General features: G+C 34.6%; 2 pseudogenes; one reads left to right on the top strand and one right to left on the bottom strand.

Annotated features, from left to right (window-relative positions):
- Positions 1-8,970: 8,970 nt before the first annotated feature.
- LOC120119186 lies at positions 8,971-11,066 on the top strand (annotated as a pseudogene).
- Positions 11,067-11,736: 670 nt separating this feature from the next.
- Positions 11,737-12,874, bottom strand: LOC120120152 (annotated as a pseudogene).
- Between the last annotated feature and the right edge of the window lie 14,331 nt (positions 12,875-27,205).

Here is a 27,205-nt window from a genome sequence, read left to right as displayed (position 1 = left end):
ACTAGGGTTAATATTAAGGTAAAATTAAACCTTTATTAAGCTACAAACAAAGGCTGATAACAAATGAAGGTACAACCAATCCCAATGAACAACAAACAGCTACACAAACAAGGACTACAAAGGAAACAAATAAACAGTAGCTGCTAACAAGGCAACTAACGACCCTATACAACCATCAGCTACACAAACAAGGACTACGAAGGAAACAAATAAACAGTAGCTGCTAACAAGGCAACTAACGACCCTATACAACCATTCCCAACGAACAACCAACAACTATACAAACAATGAATTATAACAAACAAACAATATTAAAATAAATAAAATGAATGAACAATATATATTAAATCACAAGGTTCATTTACCTCTTTCAGAATGTTCTAAATTTTGATTTCTTGGGTTTTCTCCTATAAAAGAAATGAATAATATATTAATGAACAATATTAAAATAAAAACTAAAAAAAATATACATGGATAATTCAAATCGTAAGAAAGACTATCCATGAAACCCTTGAAAAAAATAAAGGTTTTGAATATCGACAAAGACGGAAGAAGAGGAAAAACATTAAGAATAGTCGTGGTTACAGAATATGATTACATAAAGTGAAGAGGCTCAGCTAGGGTTTTTTAGGTTCGGGTTTGGATTTGGGTTCGGGTTCAGGTTCAGGTTCGGTTTGGATCAGATTTGGGTTCGGGTTCATATTTGGGTTTGGGTTTGAGTTTGGGTTTGGGTTTGGGTTTGGGATAGAAGATGAACTAGTGTTAGGGTTTGATTGAAGAAAACAAGATGATTTTTACTTTTAGGTGTTTGTAAGGATCAAAGAATGGTTTGGGGAAGAACAAGGATGAATTATTGCTTGGGTTTGGGGTTTGATCGAAAAAATAGGAAATTGTATGTGTTTTGGTGTTTGTGAAGATCAACGGACGATTTTTGTGAAGAACAAATATGAACTGGGATGAATACGGATGAACAAGAGAGAAAATTTTGGTTGTTTGATAAAAAAAGAAATTGTATGGGTTTTGGTATGAACTCAGATGATTAAGTTAAGATATTTCGCGTGTTTGATATAAAAAACAGAAAAAATGTTTGGGATTTAGTGTTTTTGAGGATCAAATGAAGTTTTTTCAAAGAACAATGAAGAACACGAATGATTTTCTAGAGAGGATGAATAGAATGTTGAGAGAATCGCAGAGTTAGAGAGAGCAAAATAGGAGAATGAATCAAAAACCAGGAAATGAGGAAAAAACACAAAAAAATACCTTATATATTATGCTCCGTTTGGGTTGGCTTCAAGATCCTCGTGTTTTTTAACTTCGTCTGGCATTGTAGCGTTGTCCCTTATTTTGATTTTATTCAATTTAGTTCAACTTTAAAGATTCAATTTAATCTTTTTATTTTAAATTCTTTTAATTTCATCCCTATATAATTTATATTAATAAACTATTTATAATTAATATTAATATAATTATATATTATAATTAATATTAATATTAATATAATTAATATTAATATTAACTTATATTAATATAATATAGTTTATAATTTGTAATTAATATTAATATAAAATATAGTCTATAAAATTGATATTAAATATAAACTATATTTTATAAATTATATAGTATATTTTATAAACTATAGTTAATATAATTAATATTAATATAGTTAAGGTTTATATACTATAATTAATATTAATACTATATACTATATTAATATAAACTATAATTAATATGTTAATATTAATGTTACTATAGTTTATAAACTATCTACTACATTAATACAAATTATAGTTTATAAACTATATACTATATTAATATAAATTATAGTTAAGATAATTAACATTAATATAAACTATATAGTATATTAATATAAACTATAGTTTATAAATTATATACTATAGGTTATAAACTATATAGTATACTAATATAAACTATTGTTTATAAACTATAGGTTACATACGTAACAACCCGAATATTTACAAAATAATATTTAATTGAAATTGGAGGTTAATTGTGAAAATTGGTAAATTGTTGGTGACTAAATCAAAATTTATGAGAGTTTATAGGCCATTTTAGAAGTGAAGGAAATCCAAGGACCAAGCCTTGAATTTACCTTAAAACTGTCGGAAGCTTTGATTATAAGTGTGCATTTGGTTCCAATTTTCCTTTCCCATACGCAGTTTCCAACTCCGATTCCGACGCCGTCCAAATTCCGATCGTCGTTTTAAAACCACCGTTGTGTTCATTATCGAGCGTGGAACAAATCCTTCAATTTAATTGAAGCGAAACGCTGCCAAACGTAGGAAATTTACAGTTAAAGTCTCGACGTTTTTGTTAGCTCTATCGCCGGGAAAATCTTAAATTCACCGCCGATCGTTGCTCCGTTTACGACACCTCCTGCACCATCGTGTTCCTTGTGTCGTTTCGAGTCCGCCGGTGTCAACCTTGTTCACCGTCGACGGCGGCGCGTGAGGAGGTGGAGCAGTCAAAGATTCGGCCGAGTTGAAATCGAGCTCTTCGCCGTTCAAAAATTTGAACCGATCTTTGTAAGTATCTCGAAATCGCTTAAAATAATTTTTAGAATTTTTTTCGGAATTTTTAGACCCCCGGAAGAGGCCTCACGCGCCGCCACAAGGAGAGTGGAGGGCTGGAAACCGGTTTGACCGGTTTTCAACCGGTTATGACTGGTTTCGACCGGTTCGAACCGGTTTGACCGGTCTGACCCGACCCAACCCGACCCGACCGTTGACCGTGACCGTTGACCGTTGACCAAAACTTAAAATGGCTTTGACCGACCCTTAAACGACCGTAAATCTTTTCCGAGTATACCTAGTCTGATAATTTTCGACGTCCCAAATCTGTTTCTGAAGTCCGTTTCGTCAAATTCGAACCCGAAGGCCTCCAATTGACGGTCAAAGTGGTGACTTGACTTTGACCAAGAATGAATTTTTGAAAATTCATACTTTATGTTTTCGACCCTGATTCCGATTCCGCAATCCGTTTGGCCAAATTCAGACTTGAAATACCCCAAAATGATAGTCAAACCCGAAAAATGCTTATATACTTAAGAATTTTAGCTTTGAACAATTAAGTAAGATTTGGGGTTGATTAATTATTATTGTTTGAAGGTACAAGAGACTCTCCGGATCGTTCGACAGCTCGACCCAGCTCTTCTAGACAGTTAAACCACGTATACCAGTATTCACCCGTTCGAAAACTGTAACAGAGCGTGGTGAAACCAACAATCAGTAGATCTACTATCTGAACCATTATCGAGGTGTGTTCTGTTTACTACATAATGGTTTTATGTTTTGAAATATGGTACATTGAAATTTATGGTTATTATTGTTGGTACACCGATTTATTGTTGTGATTATGGACTTTGATGACTGGTATATGGATATTGTTTTGGGATGGATTGAACTACAATTGTATAGCTCTGATCAAGCTAATAAACGGGCCTAATGTGACTCTTGAGGGCCCCAAGATGTTTCATTAGGTCGGCTTTCCTTTGCTGTGTGCTTAGGGTAAGCTATATGGACTTATTGACTTGGGCTTAATGATACAAGCTTCATAGTCTATCCTTAAGTCGGCTTTCTTTTTGCTATGTGCATAAAGTAAGCTATATGGAAAATAATTTTGGGAACTACTGATGGTGTACCAGAAAAGGGTTTAACTATGATTTTCAAAAGTTAAACTCTTTTACGAATTTGTGAGATTACTGGACTATGATTTGTTTAATGTACCTATTGTGATTTTATGGTAATGTTGGGACACACTGAGCCTAGCTCACCTTTCGAAAATGTTTTTCCCTTTCAGATACTGTTGGATAGATACCTCGGTTCGAGCACTTGGAGGATCAACATATCTCTTGAAGTATATCTGATTGTAATATTTTAAACTTGCAAGTTGACTTTATTCTGGTAACATGGACCTATTTTAAAGTATTGGATTTTTTAATGATGATACTTTTGCTATTACTATTCAGTTATCGTGGTTTTGATTTTAAGATATGTTTTAAATTAATTTATTACTGATTGGTTTTATATTTAAGAGTTGAGTTTTAAAAATTATTTTATTATAATTTCATGTCATGAATAATGTGGTTTTATATTGATTGGATAACGGTTTTGGAAAATATCTTTGTGATCCACTAGACTTAGTCGAAACGCATAGGCCGGGTCTATGGGGATTACAACATATATAGTTTATATAAACTATATAGATTGTATATATAATATATATACATAATATATATATAGGTTACATATAGTTCACATAAATAGATTGTATATATACATATACTATAGGTATATATATATATATATATATATATATATATATATATATATATATATATATATATATATATAGTTTATATATACATAGTTTATACATACATTAAGTTACATATATAGTTTACATGTATACATATACTATAGGTTATATATATTAACTATTGTTTATAGACTATAGGTTAGGTTACATATAATTTATATAAACTATTGTTTATATAATATATTGAATTGTCAACTGTGTCTATACATATATAGTTTATATAGTTTAGGGTTATGTTTCTATAAATTATATACTTTATTACTTTATATATGCATAGTATTTCTATAAACTATATACTTTATTACTTTAATATATATATATATAGAGAGAGAGAGAGGTTATATATACTACATAGTTTATGCTATATGTACTATAAGTTACATATATAGTTTACATGTATACATAACTATAGGTACATATATTAACCATCGTTTAGACTATAGGTTAAGGTTACATATATAATTTATATAAACTATTTTTTATATAACTATATATGAATTATCAACTGTGTCTATACATATAGTTTAGGGTTTAAGGTTTCTAAATTATATACTTAACTTATATAGTTTATGCATAGTGTTTCTATAAACTATATACTTTATTACTTTATATATATAATCTATAGATTACATATATTAGTTATACATACATATATACTATATTAATATAGATTAGAATTTAAAACTATACACTTTATATAGTTTATAATATATAGTTTATATATATATCTATATAATATAAATTATAGTTATAAACTATATACTTTTTATAGTTTATATATAATTTATATAAACTTATATTATAAATAAATTATATACTTTAATACTTTATATAGTTTATATATTGTTTACACATAATTCATTAATAAATTTTATAGTTTATATGTAACTATATAATTTTTAATGTAAACTATTTATATAGTAATATATGTACTTAATATACTATATATAAACTATATACATAAGTTTTATATATTATATTTATATATATAAATTACATAGTTATTAATAAACTACATGTAAACTACATATAACTATATATATATTTGTATTATATATATTTATATTATAATTTTTTTTAATTTTTTAAATGAATGCAATTTATTCTATTTTTCATTATTTATTCACATTTTGCATTTATTTCGATTTCATCCTTTTATTTTTTTAATTTATTTTAATTTTAAGTCTTTCACTTTTATATGTATTCAATTTAGTCCTTAAATTTTTTAAATGTCTAAGAACCAATTTACTAAAGGAAATGTCAAAATCTATAATTAATAAAAATATTTTTTTCCAAAAAACCTACTTACTAAAGAAATATCATCTAAAAATATACCTTTTTGTTATATTTAAAAATTTTAAATGTGTAAGAACCAATTTACCTTAGTGGTTAACGTATAAAGGAATTGTTATCATTCTGGAGGACATGAGTTTGAGCATAAACAATTGTAAGGGTGATTGAAAATTCATTGTCAAATAATGAAGAATATTTACAATAAATATTATTTTGTAATAATTTTGGCTTAATAAAAAATTAAAACATTAAAAATACAATATATGCTTCTTTTAACCAATTGTATGCGAACTTTTAGTTTATATAGTAGGAACTCATTGACTTATTAGTTAAAAAGTGAGTATTTTGTTTAGAGGTGTCAGATTTAAACAAGTGTATCTATAGAGAGTGTACAATACGTTTTTAATAATTAAGAAATATTCATAATAGATAATAAGTTATAGTTACCATAAATCAATAAAAATATAAATAATATTAAAATGAACTATTTATAAAAAAATCAAATAAAAAGAACTAGAAATCTTAAAAAGGAGTTTGATGGGCGTTGGTGGTGGCAGTTTGTTGGGAAACAACATTAAAGATTTGAAAATTAATTAAGGCAGTTATTTGAATTAAAAGTTTTTTCTTTAGAAAAAAATAAAAGAGGACTTGTTCTAAAATTATGTTTAATATTAAATATAATAGAAAACATTTAATCTTAAATGATTGAATGTTATATTTAAATAAACATTATATTATATTTATAACAGACTATTAAAAGAATGTTTAATATTAAATGTATTTATGTTAATAGCTTTAATAAATACAAATGGCCTGTTGGTACGGCATCCTTTAGGCATTTCTCTTCCCCTTTAATTAATTCCCTCTTATTCTTTTCATGGTTTGCTTTTGTTTCTCCTTTTCCCCTTTGGTGGGATTTATCTTTTTATTTTTTATTTTAAATAAATGTTTTATTATATAATAAATACGAACAAATTTTTTTCAAAACTGTATTGAAAGAAAATTGATCATCCACTTAAAGTTATCTGGATCACATAACGACTTTAAAATGATGCCTAAATTATCTGACGACTTATTTAATACTATCCAACCATCCCTACTATTGTATATGTATGAAATATGAAAATGGTGTTGTATATTTTAGACAAATTTTAAATATCATTGTGTGTTTTTGACGAATTCTAAAAAGCACCGTAGCAAACATCCTACTCGAAAAAATATCACATATATTCTATATAGCCATTTTTTCAAAATATTATTTAAAACTTTTTTGCTGGTACTTATATTTTTTTTAATAGAGATATTATATTTTAATATAAATATCGATATTCAAATCATATATGATATGATATTAATATTTTATCACTCCATCAATTAATTGATCTCAAATACTTATATTTGATATTTAAATGATAAGTTTTTTCTTATAAAACCTATAATCCAAAACTACCCTTTTTGGAGAAAAAAAGTGTGTTTTGCCTTTGAAGTGAGATAGGAATGCACTGTTTTTTTATTTTTCTTTTAAATTTTAACCACAAGAAAAAATCATCAAAATTAAAAGATATAATATTCAAATTTAGAAAATAATTATAGCAAAATACTGCTTTTACTTTTGGGTCATAACAAGGGGTTATAATGTTAGGCTTCTTCCTTAATATCATTTCATTTTGCATTTTCCCATTCTTTGGCTCTCATTGCTAAGGTAAGCTTTGTTTTAATTAATTTGCATTTTCTTTAAACTCTATCGTATGTTTCTTCATCTGGAATTTCTTACTCTTTTTCGCTATTTAATTTATAGAAACATAAGTACAATGGACAATAAAAAAATAACAAAAATAATTAAAACTTATAAACATAAATTAGGAAAATAAAGGAATGAATAGTGCTTCGCAATTTTCATTTATAATAGTGTTTTGTACCCAAAATGGGAAACAAAAATACTTTTTTCTTTGATTTGAGATATAAAGTTAATGCTTTAATGGGTTTTTTAAGCAAAGGTGAGATTTTTTTTCTCTTGGAGTTTGAAACTTTTTCCTTTTAAATTTCCTTCTTTGATGGAAGGGCACCATTGCAGCAGAACAACTTTGGGATTCAATCTTTTTCTTTTTGGTTTTCACTTTGTTGTAGAAAGATGGAAGGTGCAGCATTGTATTATATTAGTACACCTCATAGATTTCCATTTTTTTTCATTTTGTTATAGATTGATGGAGGGGCACACACACACCATTGTATTACTACACTTATGGAATTTCAAGCCTTTTTCTTTCTTTCATTTTGTTGTAAATTGTTGGAGGTGCACCATCGTATCAGTACACCTTTTTGAAGTATCTAAGTAATTTTTTCTTTTCATCTTCCTGTGGAAGTTGTACCAATTTTGTTTTAGTACAAATTGGACTTTCGACCTTCTATATAATTTTTTAAAATTTTGTTCTTTGTAGAAGGCACCATTGTATCAGTTCACCATAGAACTAAATAAAGGTGTTTTGATTGGACTTGAAACAGTGTCAGAAAAGAAAGAAACTTGGTTTATTGTAGCCATTGTTAAATGTATGCATGACATTTATAATATATTGTATATATAATATATCTGTTTAAGTAGCCATTAGATACGAGCGTATCTTTAGAATGTCAGGGGAAAATGTTATAGAGTAATATAGGCCTGTAAACTCTAGTTTCTGTTTAGTATGGAGAAAAAGTTATAAAGAGAGCAAACAGACTTTATCTTTGTTTTTATTGTTAGGTGAAAAGGCTGTGTCCTTTTTAGTATGGAGAAAAAGGTGTGAAGCTTTTTGATGTTGTGTTATTTATTTATTAGTATGATGTTCATTCAATTTACTCTGGAAGTAAATTCATGACCCTGATAGCTATGTTGCAACTTTTGCTTTTTCTTGGACTTTGGATCTCCCTTGTTACTTGGAGTTATTACATCACTTGAGGTTGTTGACCTTATCAATAAGCTGCTGTGCTCTCCTACTTTTTTTTCATTGTCATGTTCAGTTCTGATATATTGACATTGATATGCCCTTGCTGAATTATTATTTAATTTCTTTTTTTATTCTTCATGTTAGTACTTTGCTCCTGTCATTAATTAATTGTTACTTGTTTACTTCTCTTTCAATATATTCCATTTTCTCTCCTTGCATTGTCTGTTTCTCTCCAGTCTTTGGCTCTTCTTCTTGTTCTGCATGCTATTTGGCCTTGTGGGATTCCTTTTACTCTGACTTCATTTCTAGTTGAACAGTCCTCACTTGCATTTAAGTCCATAGTGAGTTAATGGTGGATTTTTGGTTGTTTTGAACAGTGAAGGATTTGTCTCAAGTGTGAAAACAAAAGGAATTGGCTATGGCATCAACTTCTTTCGCCAAGCAGACTGCTGTGCTATGAAGGAACAGTGTCTAGCTATAGTCCATATCCACCACCTCTTGCAAGATATGAAGATGTTGTTGCTAGTCCTAAGCTTTTTTTGGCTACTTTGGAGAAGCTCCATGGCACCATGGGAACCAGGTTCATGTATGTTTTCTTCTCTGGTGCCTATCTTCTCTTCTTTATGCTTTTGGGTCCCTAACTTTACATGTAAGTGTAGTGTTTCATTTCCAAAGCAATATAGTCTGGTTTGGCTTGGAGTCATATAAGCACATATAGCTTTCTATGTCTATATATGTGAACATCATAACATGCATATACATGCATATGGTGTTACTCTCTAGACTTAATTTTTTGATAATTTCCTTTGCCTCCTCTACTTTGATGTAGGATTCCCATCATAGGAGGAAAGGAGTTGGATCTGCACAGACTTTTTGTGGAGGTAACATCTCGTGGTGGAATTGAAAAGGTAAGATGAAACCATCATGCATCATTTGTTTCAATGTGCCATCCGTTTTATGGCTGTTTCCATTCATACATGAGATTCTTTCAACATGCTTCTGTACATATGTTAAATATGAATGGTGCAATCTTCCCCCAGAAATACTAGGATGAGAGTCTAGTTTATGCTCAATGACTTTGTAGTTTTCTGGTGGAAGATTGCACCATTCATACAGAAGTAAGTTGAAACCATCATACATCATTAGCGTTGTACTATGATGCTCAAATGGTTGTGTTTTAAATTGATCTTGTAGCTTGTAAGAGAGAGGAGATGGAAGGAAATTACTGCTATATTCAACTTCCCTTCCACCGCTACAAATGCTTCTTTCGTGCTGCGCAAGTACTATGTTTCCCTGCTTCATCACTATGAACAAATCTACTTCTTTAAAGCCCGTGGTTGGGTCCCTGTTCCTTCCGGATGCAAATCGAGAACTCAAATTCTTCTAGAATTAATGTTAAGAGTATTGATCTTAATGTTATGATAATCTATATATGCAGATCCTCTTCGAAACCAACTTATTCCACCGATTCCTACTCATGGGGCAATGCGGCCAGCAGTAGAAATTCATGCAGCTGCTGTCCAGCAACCAAGAGTATATCGCCGAGTCGCCTGCAGGTGCCTTTAGATTTTTATATGCTGATTGAAACTGTCTTTATGTTTTCATTGGTCATTCTCTTTTTATAATGGAGTCTATCTTTCTAGAGTTTCATGATTTGGTCAATTCCAGTGAAGTGTTTTAGTTGATACAGCAGTAAGGCCAGCATCAGCAGCAGGCTCTCCCGTGATTGGGGTGATTGACGGGAAATTCGAGAGTGGATATCTTGTTACTGTCACCATTGGTTCGGAGAAGTTAAAAGGTGTCTTGTATCAAGCTTCACAGGATGCAGCACCCCAAGTGCCACATCAATATGGTGTATATGCCAGGAGTGAGACCGCTCATGCTTCATCAGGTGTGCAACGTCGGAGGCGTAGGAAGAAATCCGAGATAAAACGGAGGGATCCTGCTCATCCAAAACCTAACAGGAGTGGTATAATTTCTTTTTTGCCGAGCAACATGCAAGACTGAAACCACTTCACCCTGGAAAGGACAGAGATTAGTAGAATGATTGGTGAATTATGGAACAAGTTAACCGAATCAGAAAAACAGTAAGAAACGTTATTTACTGTAATTCATGAATTTAACATGTTTTATGCTAAGTTTTAACTCCTTGTTCAGGTCTATCAAGACAAAGCTCTGAAAGATAAAGAACGATACAGAATCGAGATGGAGGATTACAGGGAAAGATTAAGGACAGGTCAAGTCATCAGTGATGCAGTGCCCCTACAGCAACGACTTCCCGAACCAGATGTAGAAATGACAGAAGCAGATATGAAGCTTGATAAAACCGAAGGTGGTGATTCTCCTGAGACTCAAGAACATGATAGCAGCTCCGATGGAAGTAATTCCGAAGACGATAAAACTAGAGATAAGGATTTAGATAGGGAAGAATCTCTGGTTACAGGTGTCGGCAGTAAGCCTATGAACGAAGACGTGGAGATTTCAGGTCCTGCGATCGAGAAGTTCAGGATTTAGGGTGAAGATAAACCAATGCCAAGTGAAGGACACTAAAAATCTGCTAAGGTTAACATAAACGTTCGAACATGAAGTAAGTTTTAATATAGTTTATGATTCACCTTCATGGTTTTATTTCCTATCAGCAGAAGGTTTTATTTCCTTGGATGGGATGAGGGGAGGATCATTTTACTGGCTTGGGTAAGTTTAGTGGGGAGAAATCCCAACCCTTGCCTAAAGATCTCTCAACTAGCTTATGAAAGGCCCTATCTATAGACTTTAGTTGACAACCAAGTGTAGACATGCATCAAGAAAAATTCTGCTTAATAGATATATGATTTCATTCATGTTTTCAAATCTGCAGTGTGAATTCTCTGTTGCCACTTTGGTTTCCTTTGATAAAATCTTGCTAAATATAATCTAGTTGTAATTTGATTCTAATACAACTGTACAAATTATCATTTGCATGATTTTGCCAGCCTCTTGCAACAAAATTTCTAGTCCAAAACAGCTAAAAGAACACAAGAAGTTGTACAATCTAATTAACCAAAAATGACATTCTGATCTATGGTAAATTTTGATTTAAGATGACTGTGATAGTAAAAGCTGATACAAATATACCAGGACACAAATCAAGACTGAAAAATATGAATCACATCAATTTTTTTCTCATTAAAATGTATGAAAAATGTCAGGAATTTGAAACTAAAAGAGCATCCCAGATCATGTCCATGTCCAAAGAAGGCATTCCACTTAACTGTACAGCATCCACATCTGATGATGCACACTCCTGAGTTTCTTCTTATTCTCATTCATTCAGATTCTTCATTATTTCTTCTCAAATTGCCACTCTCTTTTTGTTGTGTTCTGGTTTAAATTTTCATCTTTTGCCTGCACCAACGGCGGGTTCTCGACTTCTTGTTACCAGCAATGCCCTGTGAAACTGCTTGCAACTTGGCTCAAGAAGTGCAGCAGTGTTCCCATTCAAAGAATTGGCCTTGAGTTGATGCTTAAGATCCGGAAAATTCAAATGTGCATATTCTCCACGTAACATGTATGCCGCTGTATCATATGCCATAGCCGCTTCTTCTGCAGTGTCGAAAGTCCCTAGCCAAACTCTTGTCCTATTCCTCGGAAGCCGTATCTCGGCAACCCATTTCCCCCAATGTCTTTGCCTTACCCCTCTGAATAGCTTTCCAGATGATGAGGAAGCCGATGACAACGAACCCTTTTGGTCCCGATTTTGCAATCTGCGTCCAGTGTTCTTCATAGGTTGAGTCTTGGTAGTGCTAAGCCAATAATCACTATAACCTCTGGATTCAATCTTGTCAACCTCTGGTTCATTCCAAGCCATTCATTGCCAGTTTGAGACTGAATCCGACCAAGCTGAGGCATTTCAAATGAATGGTTGTCAGACAAGATCGATCCACGCTCACCCTTTTCGCCAACGGTTCGTGTGGTCGGATCTAACACGGCAGGTTCCTGCGAAAACAAAGTTAATTCAGGGAATTTCAATGGAGAAGGTGGTTCGGAAACTAGAGCTCGGTTCAGTTTCGGAAAAGACTCCAGGGAGTTCACTGGCATATCAGAAACAAGACCAGCAAGTGGGGGAACAGAACTGAACCCTGAACACAACAAGCTCGATGATGATCATTCAAAACAACCTGTCTGAAAATTCCAGGGATTTTTCAACAGATTGGACCCAGTGAAGTACCACAAATGATTGGATCATTGAGACATTTGGAAGCAGTTGGGATGCCATAAATATAAGATGGACACCCCTTGTTCATCAAAGTTTCTGTTTTAGGAAATTGGTCTTTCCCACTCATATTTTTTGTCCGATAACAGAACAAATACAAGATATATTAAAACGATGCAATTGGAAGTACAATATATATATATTAAGCCTGAATTAATCTCAAGGCTTCTGCTAAAGGTTGACTATAATAATAATTTAGCTTTTTTCAATTGAAACAGTGGTTTGCCACGTGCAAGCCATTATCTTTCTTCAATGTTTTTTTATTATTTTGTTTTTCTTTGTTGGAGAGGAAAGAGAAGAAAAAAAATGAAATTAAGCAAAGAAGAGAAAAATAAAGAGAAAATAACCTCAGTGACCAAAAATCCCATATAATATACGATTTTAACCAACTTTTTCCGGATTTGCCAAAATGACCAACAAAATCGCAATGCGATCGCTAATTCGCAATGCGATCTCCATTATCGCAAATACGCGTTGCATTTTCGCAATGCGATAGTTGAAAATCGCGTTGCGATGGTCTACAGTATCGTTGCGATTTTCCCAATTCGCAATGCGAATAAGTAAATCGCAACGCGAATTGGGAAATTCGCAATGCGAATAAGTAAATCGCAACGCGAATTGGGAAAATCGCAATGCGATACTGACTATCGCAATGCGATAATAAAAAATCGCAACGAGATACTTACTTTCGCAACGCGATACTGACTTTCGCAACGCGATAATACATAATCGCAATGCGATTTTCAAAGCGCCATTAGTATCATGGCCAAGTATTTATTTTAAATTCCAAACATGAATATAAATATATTAGAACACTGAACTGTCCACAGTATATCCCGTAATCGCAACTCATAACCTAAAACCTAAATCACAACTCAGTCCCATCTCCATCTCTCACTCTCTCACCCATCTCCGACGAAATCCGTCCCCATCTCCGGCGAAATCCGTCTATCTAAATCTCTCAGAGCCACCCTAACAATCAGAAATGGAAAATCAACCAAAAACCAACGAGGGTTAGTTTTTTTTTATTTCTTTTTGAAATTTTGCATTATTAGGTTTTTCATATTGAAATTGATGATAGGTTTACTGGTAATTTCAATAATAGATTACCATTTCACTTAGATTGCTTATTAATCAACCAAGAATCGCAACGCGAAAGCAAATCGCAACGCGATTTAGTTTCGCGTTGCGAAGTCATTTTCGTGTTGCGATTTCATTTTCAAAACTATTCTTCTTCTGCAAATTGAAACTTGAATGAATTGCATTACTTCAACCAAAAAACAAAGACAAATACGAAATTCACATGTTGCATATTTAAGTTTGAAGAATAAACTACTATTATTTATGTTTATATTGTTTTGGTATCTTCACAGTGTAGTTTTTGGTATATCTAATTTAGTATTTATTGTTTTTGTAGAACTTTTATTCGGCTCAATTGACCTTGAGAAATAAAGTCAGCTGGCCAAAACAATTGCGTCGAAGCTTTCACCTGCACAAAGAAAAATGTTTGAGGATACATGCTTCGGGCCATGCTGAAAGTACAACATCCCGGTGGAGATGCGATGTTGACACACCTGTTTCTTCAAACCATGACTAGAGATCTACCAGAGACTATACAACGTCGTGATGAAGAGATATGGTTTGATTTTCCACCGGCGTATAGTGTTTTGGGCGGGAGGAGTTTTGCTAATCACCGGTCTACGCTTCGGACACGATGATGTAGGTCGGTACTGACATTACCCGCCATCATGGCTATCCGGGTTTTTCCTGAGCTGAGAGGCGGCTACACGTAGAAGACCTGACAAGATTTTTGAATAATAAGATGGTTTACTCGGATGGATGACGTCGACGTTGTCTAAATGCGTGGAACCTGTTTCCGGGGCTCGTATTTATGGAAAGCCATGGATAAGTTATCGTCTGCCTTGGATGATCGAAAAAGTTTGCATGGCGATGGTTCCAATACACTTTGACAGGCTTTATTTGGGCTTTTAAGGTAAGAATTTTTATATAATGTTTCCAAAATATAAGTAATTATTTAACAATTACTAATGTTTGTTATTATATGTTTGTAGAGTTGGATATTTGAGGCCTTTCCCGCCATGAAGACATATGCAATAAAAACTTCAAATAATATTCCCAGGGCTATTTCCTGGAAGAGGAAACGAACCTTGCAATGGGAAGATTTACTACGGTATACGACAATAAATCATGGTAGTTAACATAATACTACCATATGTTTATAAACAAGTTATTACTAGTACACATTTAACTTTGTTTAAGCTTTTTATTGTTAGGAGGCCAACACTCCTCTACAGAGGCTGACACCCACGGAAGCTGAGCTTGCCACTGATTGGGTGGCAAGCTAGTAAGCGTTTTTGATGGAACGTTGATGAGCAGCCCACTTCGGGAGCCATCACCTCGCCCAGAGCTATCACCTCACCTAGAGCCATCATCTGATCGACCCGGCTATACACCTCCACAACGACAGCCATCACCTATTCTTTCACATCATCGAGCCTCTTCTCCACCATCACCGCAAGATAGGCGACCGGCAAAGATGTCACGACGTTATCTCTGTTCTCCACCTCCACCTCAACGGGATGAGTTAGGGGAGTACGTGATGAGGTCAATGCCTTGCGTGAGGAGGTCGGTACTTTACGCAAGACGATGGTGCATGGCGTGTTGAGGTGTCTACATAACGCGGTGAGGTACCGCTCTACGTGAGATGGTAGCATCGTTGCAGAATGAGTTCATACTCTACGCAACGAGGTAAGTTTAAGATTTTTCATACTCGTATTCATTCGGTTGCTGCTAATCAGTTTTTGTTAGTATTGTTTTTGGTTTGTTTTTTGTCTTTTGGTGAAGTAATGCAATCCATTCAAGTTTCAATTTGCAGAAAAGAATAGTTTACTTTCGCAACACGAAAAGGACTATCGCAACGCGGAAATGGCTATCGCAATGCGAATGAAAATCGCACGACAAATCGCCAACGCGAAATGAAATCGCAACGACAAAATCGCAATGCGATTTTTCGCGTTGCGATTTCATTTCGCATGCGATAGCCATTTCTGCGTTGCGATAGTCATTTCGCGTTGCGATTTTAAGTTTCGTGTTGCGAAAGTAAACTATTCTCTTCTGGAATGTATATATGTTGTCCTTTTAAATGTTTATATAAGTGCTTACTTCTGGAATGTTATCTGAGCATTTTGTGAACTATGATAGAATAATGATTTAGGTGAATACAATGCTGTTTGAAACATATTTGTCTTGTTTAATATCATGTGCTTTTTACTGATTTATGTATTAATTTTTTTAGCGGCCCGATAAGGGGATGCTTTACGTCGGATTTTCCTGCACGACGGAGTTCACGCACAGACGGCGTGGACGTGCTATTACGTCTCCGTTCACCCCAATGGTGCGAAGACTCCGCAAGAAGAAGCCCGACTCACCGGTCATCCTCAAGAGTCCCCTCCAATCGTCAAGAGGCCCCTATTCTCCCTCAAGATTCCCCCCCACCGTTCAAGAGGCCACTGTCATCGTTGAAGAGGTCCCTCCCACCATTCCAGAGCCCGATTCACATGGGGTAATATATCGAAGTATTGAGAAACCCCACCGGTTCCGGACATGATGGATGAGAGTTGGCTCTCGTATGAGTTACCGGCTAGTACCTTCGGTATCTGAAGTGGAGAGGAGACAACTACCGGAAACAATTGTGGATAATACCCTTTGGGCTAAGACCGCAGTTGATTTTTATCACATGAGCGGCCAAGGGTGTTACACTGACATCAACAAACTCAACGATGAAATGTTTTTGTTGCTGATCGGTCTTGGTGGGGTGTGCTATTAGGGGTTGAAGACAGTGGCTATTTGGATGGGAGGTAAGACTATTTGTCTTATATATGATTTTGATTAATTTGTTTAAAAATTAATGTAATTCACTAATATATGTATTTTTTTGTAAAACAGCATATCGATGCATGGGTGTTACGTCTACTAATAATAAGGAAGCTTAGGAAAAATAAAAAAAATTCGCTATATACAATAATGCCGACGGCTTTTCACGCAGTTCACTTGAAGAATCAACGAGATGAATCATTTTTGTTGGGCATTGGACAAGCTAACTTTATCCTGCATGGGGGAGGTCGATACGGTTAGTGTTTATTTTTTAAATTTTTTAAAGGTGTAATAAATAATAAGTGCGCAAATAAATGAATTATTACTTATGATCGCAGGTGTTTATCCCTGTTTTGGAACGTCGTCACTGGCTTCTCGTCCAACTTCAGCTCCCATCCCTGAAGATAATAGTGTATGACAGCATGATCAATTACATATCACTATCTGATTGAGAGATATTTTCAAGGGATGGAGCTCTCATTGGCTAAATTCTTGGATGGGATTAAGTATTGGAGTCATTCTGGACACAAGAAGCCAAAGAAGTTCAATGTCACAGTTGTCAGAGACGAGACCGCGCCACAGCAATCGCGGGAGCCAGAGGGGACTGTGGTCCTCTCGTATGCCTTTGCTTGGCGCGTTTGACGACGGGAAGCACAGAGTTTTTACCTCCCACGATAGAGATAGAGCTGCAGTAGGCTTGTGGTTTCGGCATTATATGGCTAGAGCAATATTCGAGACGCTGCCTACCTGCATCCGCGTTATGAAAGTGTCCATTGTTAATTGGTAAGTCAAATGCCAGTTTTGTTAACATATATACTCCTTTTGGTTTGAAAATGTTTGGTTAAGTACCTAGAATTCAATAATTTGTTGTTTGTAGGTTTTAGATGTTAGGAAGTCTTGTTTGAGCAAATGTTTGGTTTCTGCAGGTTAATCCTTAAGTGAGCTGCGTGAAATGGATGTACGGGTCACAAAGTTGTTGATTCTTAATTCAATAATGATGAAGAATAAGAATTATTATTATTTTTGATGTTTAATTGATTTGTAAAAGATGATTTGTAAATGTTGATTTGTTTAATTGATGTACATAATTTGTGTTGAAATGTAATAGTTGATTTGTTGATTTTCAATCTGCTTTATGTTGAAGGCAAAACAGACTATCGCAACGCGAAATGGCTATCACAACGAGAAAATCGCAATGCGATTTTCATTTCGCATTGCGATTTTCTCGTTGCGATAACCATTTTCGCATTGCGATAGTCAAATGAATGTCTAATAAGTGATGACAACTGAACAGATCATAGCAATGTTCAAACTCAAGTTACTAATACATGCCTAACTGAAAATGTTAAAAGTGCACACATAAAATACATAATGCAAGTTTTGTTAACATATATACTCCTTTTGGTTTGAAAATGTTTGGTTAAGTACCTAGAATTCAATAATTTGCTGTTTGTAGGTTTTAGATGTGTAGGAAGTCTTGTTTGAGCAAATGTTGGTTTCTGCAGGTTAATCCTTAAGTGAGCTGCGTGAATGGATGTACGGGGTCACAAAGTTGTGATTCTTGATTCAATAATTGATGAAGAAATAAGAATTATTATTATTTTTGATGTTTAATGATTTGTAAAAGATGATTTGTAATGTTGATTTGTTTAATTGATGTGTACATAATTGTGTTGAAATGTAATAGTTGATTGTTGATTTTCAATCTGCTTTATGTTGAAGGCAAAACAGACTATCGCAACGCGAAATGGCTATCGCAAACGAGAAAATCGCAATGCGATTTTCATTTCGCATTGCGATTTTCTCGTTGCGATAAACCATTTTCGCATTGCGATAGTCAAATGAATGTCTAATAAGTGATGACAACTGAACAGATCATAGCAATGTTCAAACTCAAATTACTATACATGCCTAACTGAAAATGTTAAAAGTGCACACATAAAATACACATAATGCAAGTTTTGTTAACATATATACTCCTTTGGTTTGAAAGTTTGGTTAAGTACCTAGAATTCAATAATTTGCTGTTTGTAGGTTTTAGATGTGTAGGAAGTCTTGTTTGAGCAAATGTTTGGTTTCTGCAGGTTATCCTTAAGTGAGCTGCGTGAAATGGATGTACGGGGTCACAAAGTTGTTGATTCTTGATTCAATAATTGATGAGAATAAGAATTATTATTATTTTGATTGTTTAATTGATTTGTAAAAGATTTGTAAATGTTGATTTGTTTAATTGATGTGTACATAATTTGTGTTGAATGTAATAGTTGATTTGTTGATTTTCAATCTGCTTTATGTTGAAGGCAAAACAGACTATCGCAACGCGAAATGGCTATCGCAACGCGAATGGCTATCGCAACGAGAAAATCGCAATGCGATTTCATTTCGCATTGCGATTTTCTCGTTGCGATAACCATTTTCGCATTGCGATAGTGAAATGAATGTCTAATAAGTGATGACAACTGAACAGATCTAGCAATGTTCACACTCAAGTTACTAATACATGCCTAACTGAAAATGTTAAAAGTGCACACATAAAATACACATAATGCAAGTTTTGTTAACATATATACTCCTTTTGGTTTGAAAATGTTGGTTAAGTACCTAGAATTCAATAATTTGATGTTTGTAGGTTTTAGATGTGTAGGAAGTCTTGTTTGAGCAAATGTTTGGTTTCTGCAGGTTAATCCTTAAGTGAGCTGCGTGAAATGGATGTACGGGGTCACAAAGTTGTTGATTCTTGATTCAATAATTGATGAAGAAATAAGAATTATTATTTTTGATTGTTTAATGATTTGTAAAAGATGATTGTAAATGTTGATTGTTTAATTGATGTGTACATAATTTGTGTTGAAATGTAATAGTTGATTTGTTGATTTTCATCTGCTTTATGTTGAAGGCAAAACAGACTATCGCAACGCGAAGGCTATCGCAACGAGAAAATCGCAATGCGATTTCATTTCGCATTGCGATTTTCTCGTTGCGATAACCATTTTCGCATTGCGATAGTCAAATGAATGTCTAAAAGTGATGACAACTGAACAGATCATAGCAATGTTCAAACTCAAGTTACTAATACATGCCTAACTGAAAATGTTAAAAGTGCACACATAAAATACACATAATGCAGTTTTGTTAACATATATACTCCTTTTGGTTTGAAAATGTTTGGTTAAGTACCTAGAATTCAATAATTTGCTGTTTGTAGGTTTTAGATGTGTAGGAAGTCTGTTTGAGCAAATGTTTGGTTTCTGCAGGTTAATCCTTAAGTGAGCTGCGTGAAATGGATGTACGGGGTCACAAAGTTGTTGATTCTTGATTCAATAATTGATGAAGAAATAAGAATTATTATTATTTTTGATTGTTTAATTGATTGTAAAAGATGATTTGTAAATGTTGATTTGTTTAATTGATGTGTACATAATTTGTGTTGAAATGTAATAGTTGATTTGTTGATTTTCAAATGCTTATGTTGAAGGCAAAACAGACTATCGCAACGCGAAATGGCTATCGCAACGAGAAAATCGCAATGCGATTTTCATTTCGCATTGCGATTTTCTCGTTGCGATAACCATTTTCGCATTGCGATAGTCAAATGAATGTCTAATAAGTGATGACAACTGAACAGATCATAGCAATGTTCAAACTCAAATTACTATACATGTCTAACTGAAAATGTTAAAAGTGCACACATAAATACACATAATGCAAGTTTTGTTAACATATATACTCCTTTTGTTTGAAAATGTTTGGTTAAGTACCTAGAATTCAATAATTTGTTGTTTGTAGGTTTTAGATGGTATGAAGTCTTGTTGAGCAAATGTTTGGTTTCTGCAGGTTAATCCTTAAGTGAGCTGCGTGAAATGGATGTACGGGGTCACAAAGTTGTGATTCTTGATTCATAATGATGAAGAAATAAGAATTATTATTATTTTTTGATTGTTTAATTGATTTGTAAAAGATGATTTGTAAATGTTGATTTGTTTAATTGATGTGTACATAATTGTGTTGAAATGTAATAGTTGATTGTTGATCTTCAATCTGCTTTATGTTGAAGGCAAAACAGACTATCGCAACGCGAAATGGCTATCGCAACGAGAAATCGCAATGCGATTTCATTTCGCATTGCGATTTTCTCGTTGCGATAACCATTTTTCATTGATAGTCAAATGAATGTCTAATAAGTGATGACAACTGAACAGATCATAGCAATGTTCAAACTCAAGTTACTAATACATGCCTAACTGAAAATGTTAAAAGTGCACACATAAATACATAATGCAAGTTTTGTTAACATATACTCCTTTTGGTTTGAAAATGTTGGTTAAGTACCTAGAATTCAATAATTTGCTGTTTGTAGGTTTAGATGTGTAGGAAGTCTTGTTGAGCAAATGTTTGGTTTCTGCAGGTTAATCCTTAAGTGAGCTGCGTGAATGGAGATGTACGGGGTCACAAAGTTGTTGATTCTTGATTCAAAATTGATGAAGAAATAAGAATTATTATTATTTTTGATTGTTAATTGATTTGTAAAAGATGATTTGTAAATGTTGATTTGTTTAATTGATGTGTACATAATTTGTGTTGAAATGTAATAGTGATTTGTTGATTTTCAATCTGCTTTATGTTGAAGGCAAAACAGACTATCGCAACGCGAAATGGCTATCGCAACGAGAAAATCGCAATGCGATTTTCATTTCGCATTGCGATTTTCTCGTTGCGATAACCATTTTCGCATTGCGATAGTCAAATGAATGTCTAATAAGTGATGACAACTGAACAGATCATAGCAATGTTCAAACTCAAGTTACTAATACATGCCTAACTGAAATGTTAAAAGTGCACACAAAATACACATAATGCAAGTTTTGTTAACATATATACTCCTTTTGGTTTGAAAATGTTTGGTTAAGTACCTAGAATTCAATAATTTGCTATTTGTAGGTTTTAGATGTGTAGGAAGTCTTGTTTGAGCAAATGTTTGGTTTCTGCAGGTTAATCCTTAAGTGAGCTGCGTGAAATGGATGTACGGGGTCACAAAGTTGTTGATTCTTGATTCAATAATTGATGAAGAAATAAGAATTATTATTTTTTGATTGTTTAATTGATTTGTAAAAGATGATTTGTAAATGTTGATTTGTTTAATTGATGTGTACATAATTTGTGTTGAAATGTAATAGTTGATTGTTGATTTCAATCTGCTTTATGTTGAATGCAAAACAGACTATCGCAACGCGAAATGGCTATCGCAACGAGAAAATCGCAATGCGATTTTCATTTCGCATTGCGATTTTCTCGTTGCGATAACCATTTTCGCATTGCGATAGTCAAATGAATGTCTAATAAGTGATGACAACTGAACAGATCATAGCAATGTTCAAACTCAAGTTACTCATACATGCCTAACTGAAAATGTTAAAGTGCACACATAAAATACACATAATGCAAGTTTTGTTAACATATACTCCTTTTGGTTTGAAATATTTGGTTAAGTACCTAGAATTCAATAATAATTGTTAAAAGTTTATGCATGTTAATCCTCGTTGCCTTTTCATTTCGCATTGCGATTCTATCGTTGCGATTTGCAGTTCGCATTGCGATGGTCAAATGATTGCCTTTCGCAACGCGATTCTGACTTTCGCAACGAGATAATACAGAATCGCAATGCGAGTTTCAAAGTTCGCAACGGGTTTTAGTTTCGCAAGCCAAATTTTGTGTATGTATATATACGCAGCAGCAACAACTCATAACCTAAATCGCTAAATCGCAACTCATTCCATCTCATCACTCTCTCGGCGACATCGTTCAATATCCAACGACATCCTTCCCCATCCGGCAAACAGGTCTTAGTTCGCATCTCGTTTGTTTAGTTACAACCATGAAATCATCTAATGTTGATCATGTTTGGATAGATTTGTGTGTTTGGAGGGTCATGAGAGAATGTTCATGGTGTTTTACAATATATGTCTTACCCATGAATCTTCAACTAAAACTGTCATTAAAGAAGTTAACTTATGAAACCCTAATGTTACGTGTTTCAAAAAAATTGAATTTAGAGCCCCTAAGTGGATTTAGGCTATCTTATCAGAGAAATGGTAAAGTTATTTGTTAACCGACAATGAAGATGTTGAACGATTCATTGCTTACATTAATGTTTCAAGTGATGATGTTACATGTATGTTGTTGAACCTAGAAGTAGTATTGTTGGGTCAGTAGCGGGTAGTAATCAACTAAGTGGGTCTCAAAACCCACAGCCTTCTCTAATCCAAATCCAAATCAACTTTCAGCACCAAATTCCGGTTTTCGTATTGACCAATTAGACGATGATGAGCCAAGAGAAAAAATTGTGAGTACTAGTCAGTATTCGAAATTTGATCTTGGTCAATACCCGGACTTTGATATTGGTCAATACACGAATTTTGATGATGTTTCAGAAGAAGAAACAGACCCTGCGTGTAATGATTTTGATATTGGTCAATACCCGAATTTTGATGATGAAACACCCGTTGTCGAGGAAGATGTTGTTGATGATAATGAGGAGGAAGTTACGACTGTGAATGAACATGTTGAACATCCATTCTGTAATTCATATAATCTTGAAGAAGAAAAAGAAGAAAAAGTCCCCGAAGAAAAGAAAATGCCACGGGAGTATAGCTGGAATATGCCAGAATTACTTCAGTTACCGGAAGAAGAGTTGGCAAAGAAAGCAGTTGATTGTTACACAAAAGTTATTCGTATCAAGAAAGATGATTGTTTGATACAAAGGAAGACTTGAAGATAGCTTTGTATACGAAATGTGTGGAAGATGGCTATCAACTAAAAGTTAACAAATCAAGCAAAGATCGTTTCGAAACAAGGTGTACAGTTGACAAAAACTGTACGTGGCGTATGATATGCTGTGTATTTCTTTTATTTTCCTTAAGTTTCCTAATTATTAGTAGACGTGACACCCACGCATCGATATGCTGTTTTACAAAAAAATACATATAGTGAATTACATTATTTTTTAAACAAATTAATCAAATGAAAATATAAGAAAAATATAAGACTTACCCTCCATCGAAATAGCCATTGTCTTCGACCCCTAATAATACGCCCCACCAAGACCGATCAAGCAACAAATAGATATTATCATTGAGCTTGCATATGTCATGAAACACCCTGGCTTCGCTCGTGTAGATAAAAATCAACTACGGTCTTAGCCCAAAGGGTTATCCAGAATTGTGTCCGGTAGTTGTTTCCTCTCCTCTTCAGATACCGGTATGGTACTGGCCGGTAAACTCATACGAGAGCCAACTTGAATCCATCATGTCCGGCACGTCAGAGGGTTTCTCAAGAATCCTACATATGACGCCATGTGAATCGGGCTCTTGAATGGTGGGAGGGACCTCTTCAACGATGACAGTGGCCTCTTGAACGGTGGGAGGGGACTCTCGAGGAATGATAGGGGCCTCTTCAATGATAGGAGTGGACTCTTGAGGGATGATAGGCGAGTCGGGCTTCTTCTTGCGGTGTCTTCGCACTATTGGGGTATACGGAGACTTAATAGCACGTGCACGCCGTCTGATGCGTGAACTCTGTCGTACAAGAAAAACCCGACGTAAAGCATCCACCTTATCGGTCCGCTAAATAAAAATACAAATATCAGTAAATAAACAGACATGATATTTAAACATTGAAAACAAAGAAATATATTTCAAACTTTCAACCACAAGACAAAACAAAGACAAATACTAACTTCACAGTGTTAAAGTAAAAAGTTTACCAGTTTTGGCAGCAACCGAATAAATTTACCAAGCAATCTAAGTGAAATGGTTAATTTAAGTGAAATTACGAGTAAATTATCATCAAGTTAAATATGGAAAATCTTAAACTTACTCGTTGCGTAGAGTATGACCTCATTCTGCACGAACTACCATCTCACGTAGAGCGGCAACCTCACCACGTAAAGTAGACACCTCCACACGCCATGCACCATCGTTATCGCGTAGAGTACCGATCTCCTCACGCAAGACATTGACCTCATCACGTAACTCCCTTGACTCATCCCGTGGAGGTGGAGAACAGGGAGATAGAAGTCGTGGCATCTTTGTCGGTCGCCTATCATGAGGTGATGGTGAGAAGAGACTCGATGATGTGACGGGATAGGTGATGGCTCTCGTTGTAGAGGTGTATAGTCGGGTCGATCAGGTGATGGCTCTGGGTGAGGTGATGGCTCTCGAAGTGGAGGAAGTGGAGGTGCTCATCATTCGTGCCATCAAAAAACGCTGACTAGCTTGCCACAATCAGTGGCAAGCTCAGCCTCCGTGGGTGTCAGTCTCATTAATGGAGTGTTGGCCTCCTAATAATATAAAAACTAAAAACAAAGTTAAACGTCTACTATTAATAACTTGTTTATATATGATAGTATTGTGTTAACTTACATTATTTATTGTCGCATATGGTATTAAGTCTTCCCAATCCAACATACGTTTCCTCTTCCAGGAAATAGCCCTAGGAATATCATCTGAGGATTTAATATGTCCGCATGCTGGGAAAGCCTCGAATATCCAAATCTACAAACAATATAATAACAAACATTAGTAATTGTTAAATAATTAATTATAATTTTGAAAACATTATATAGAAATTCTTACCTTAAAGGCCCAAACAAGCCTGACAAAGTGTATTTCGACCCATCGCCCCGCAAACTTTTGCGGTCATCAAAGGCAGACGACAACTTAGTCCAGGTAGCTTTCCATATATACGAACCCCACGGAAACAGATTCCATGCATTTAGGTCCTCTACCAATAATATTAGCTCCTAAGGATAGGTTGTCTGGCCTCTCTGCCTAGAAAGCCGGCATACAAAAGTAGTAGAAGGATACTCGGACAACATCGACGTCATTCATCCGAGTAAAACCATCTTTCTTATTAAACAATTTCTTCATGTCGTCGACGTGTAAGTTCGGCTTCTCTATTGACTCATCAGGAAAAACCCTGGATAACCATGATGGGTGTGATATGACGAGTGTACCGGCCCTACATCATCGTGTCCGAATCGTAGACCATGATTAAGCAGAACTCCTTCCGCCCAAAACAAGTATACGCCGGTGAAAATGAAACCATATCTCTTCCTCACCACGTTGTATACTGTCAGGTAGATCGCTAGTCATGGTCTGAAGCCACAAATGGGTCAAACTAGCATCCTCACCGATGCTGTACTCTCAGCCATGGCCCGAAGCAGGTTTCTTCAAACAATTTCTTTGTGCAGTGAAAGCTTCGAAGCAATTGTAGTGGCTAGGCTAACTTTATTCCTTAATGTCATGAAGCCGAAAAAATTTCTCAAAAAAAACAATAAACATACCAAGTTAGATATACCAAAAATTACACTGTCAAGATATACCAAAAACAAAACAAAACATAAATAGTTTATTCTTGAAACTAAAATTTGCAACACTGTTTCTGTCTTTTGGTTGAAATGAAAATCGCAACGATAATGAGAATCGCAACGCGGAAATGACTATCGCAACGAGAGAATCGCAACGCGAAATGACTATCGCGACCAGACAATCGCAACGCGAAATGAAAATCGCAACCGCGAAATTAAATCACAACGCGAAATGAAAATCGCAACGCGAAATGAAAATCACAATGCGAATGAAATCGCAATGCGAAATGAAAATCGCAATGCGATTTTGGTTTCGCGTTGCGATAGTCATTTCCGCGTTGCGATCTCATTCTCGAAACTATTCTTCTTCTGCATTACTTCAACCAAAGACAAAACAAAGACAAATACTAACTTCACAGGCTAAACAGTTTAACAGTATTGGCAGCAATCGAATGAATTTAATAAGAAATCTAAGTGAAATGGTTAATCTATTGAAATTACCAGTAAACTTATCATCAATCTCAATATGAAAAACCTAAAATAATGCAAAAATTTCAAAATAAAAATAAAAAAAACTAACCCTCGGAGGTTGATTTTCCATTTCTGAATGATTGTGAGGGATTTTTGACTGTGAATGGTTGTGAGGGATTTCGCCGGCGATGGGGACGGAAATCTTCGGAGATGGGGACGGATTTCGCCGTAGAGAGTGAGAGATGGAGATGAGACTGAGTGTGTTTGGGTTTGAGGTTATGAGTTGCGTGCGATTACTGTGGACGGTTCATTTTCCGATTTATTAAGAAAAATACGTGTTTGGAATTTGAAAAAAAAAATACGCGTTAATACGAATGACGCTAAGTAAATCGCGTTGCGAAAGTCAGTATCGCGTTGCGAAAGTAAGTATCTCGTTGCGATTTTTTATTATCGCATTGCGATAGTCAGTATCGCATTGCGATTTTCCCAATTCGTGTTGCGATTACTTATTCGCATTGAATTTCCCAATTCGCGTTGCGATTTACTTATTCGCATTGCGAATTGGGAAAATCGCAACGATACTGTAGACCATCGCAACGCGATTTTCAACTATCGCATTGCGAAAATGCAACGCGAATTTGCGATAATGGAGATCGCGTTGCGAATTAGCGA

The sequence above is a fragment of the Hibiscus syriacus genome, unplaced genomic scaffold, assembly GCF_006381635.1.
Source record: "Hibiscus syriacus cultivar Baekdansim isolate YM2019G1 unplaced genomic scaffold, ASM638163v2 tig00110332_pilon, whole genome shotgun sequence".
Classification (NCBI taxonomy): Eukaryota; Viridiplantae; Streptophyta; class Magnoliopsida; order Malvales; family Malvaceae; genus Hibiscus; species Hibiscus syriacus.
The sequence above is the reverse complement of the archived record's forward strand: the minus strand, read 5'-3'. Positions and strand labels throughout refer to the sequence as shown.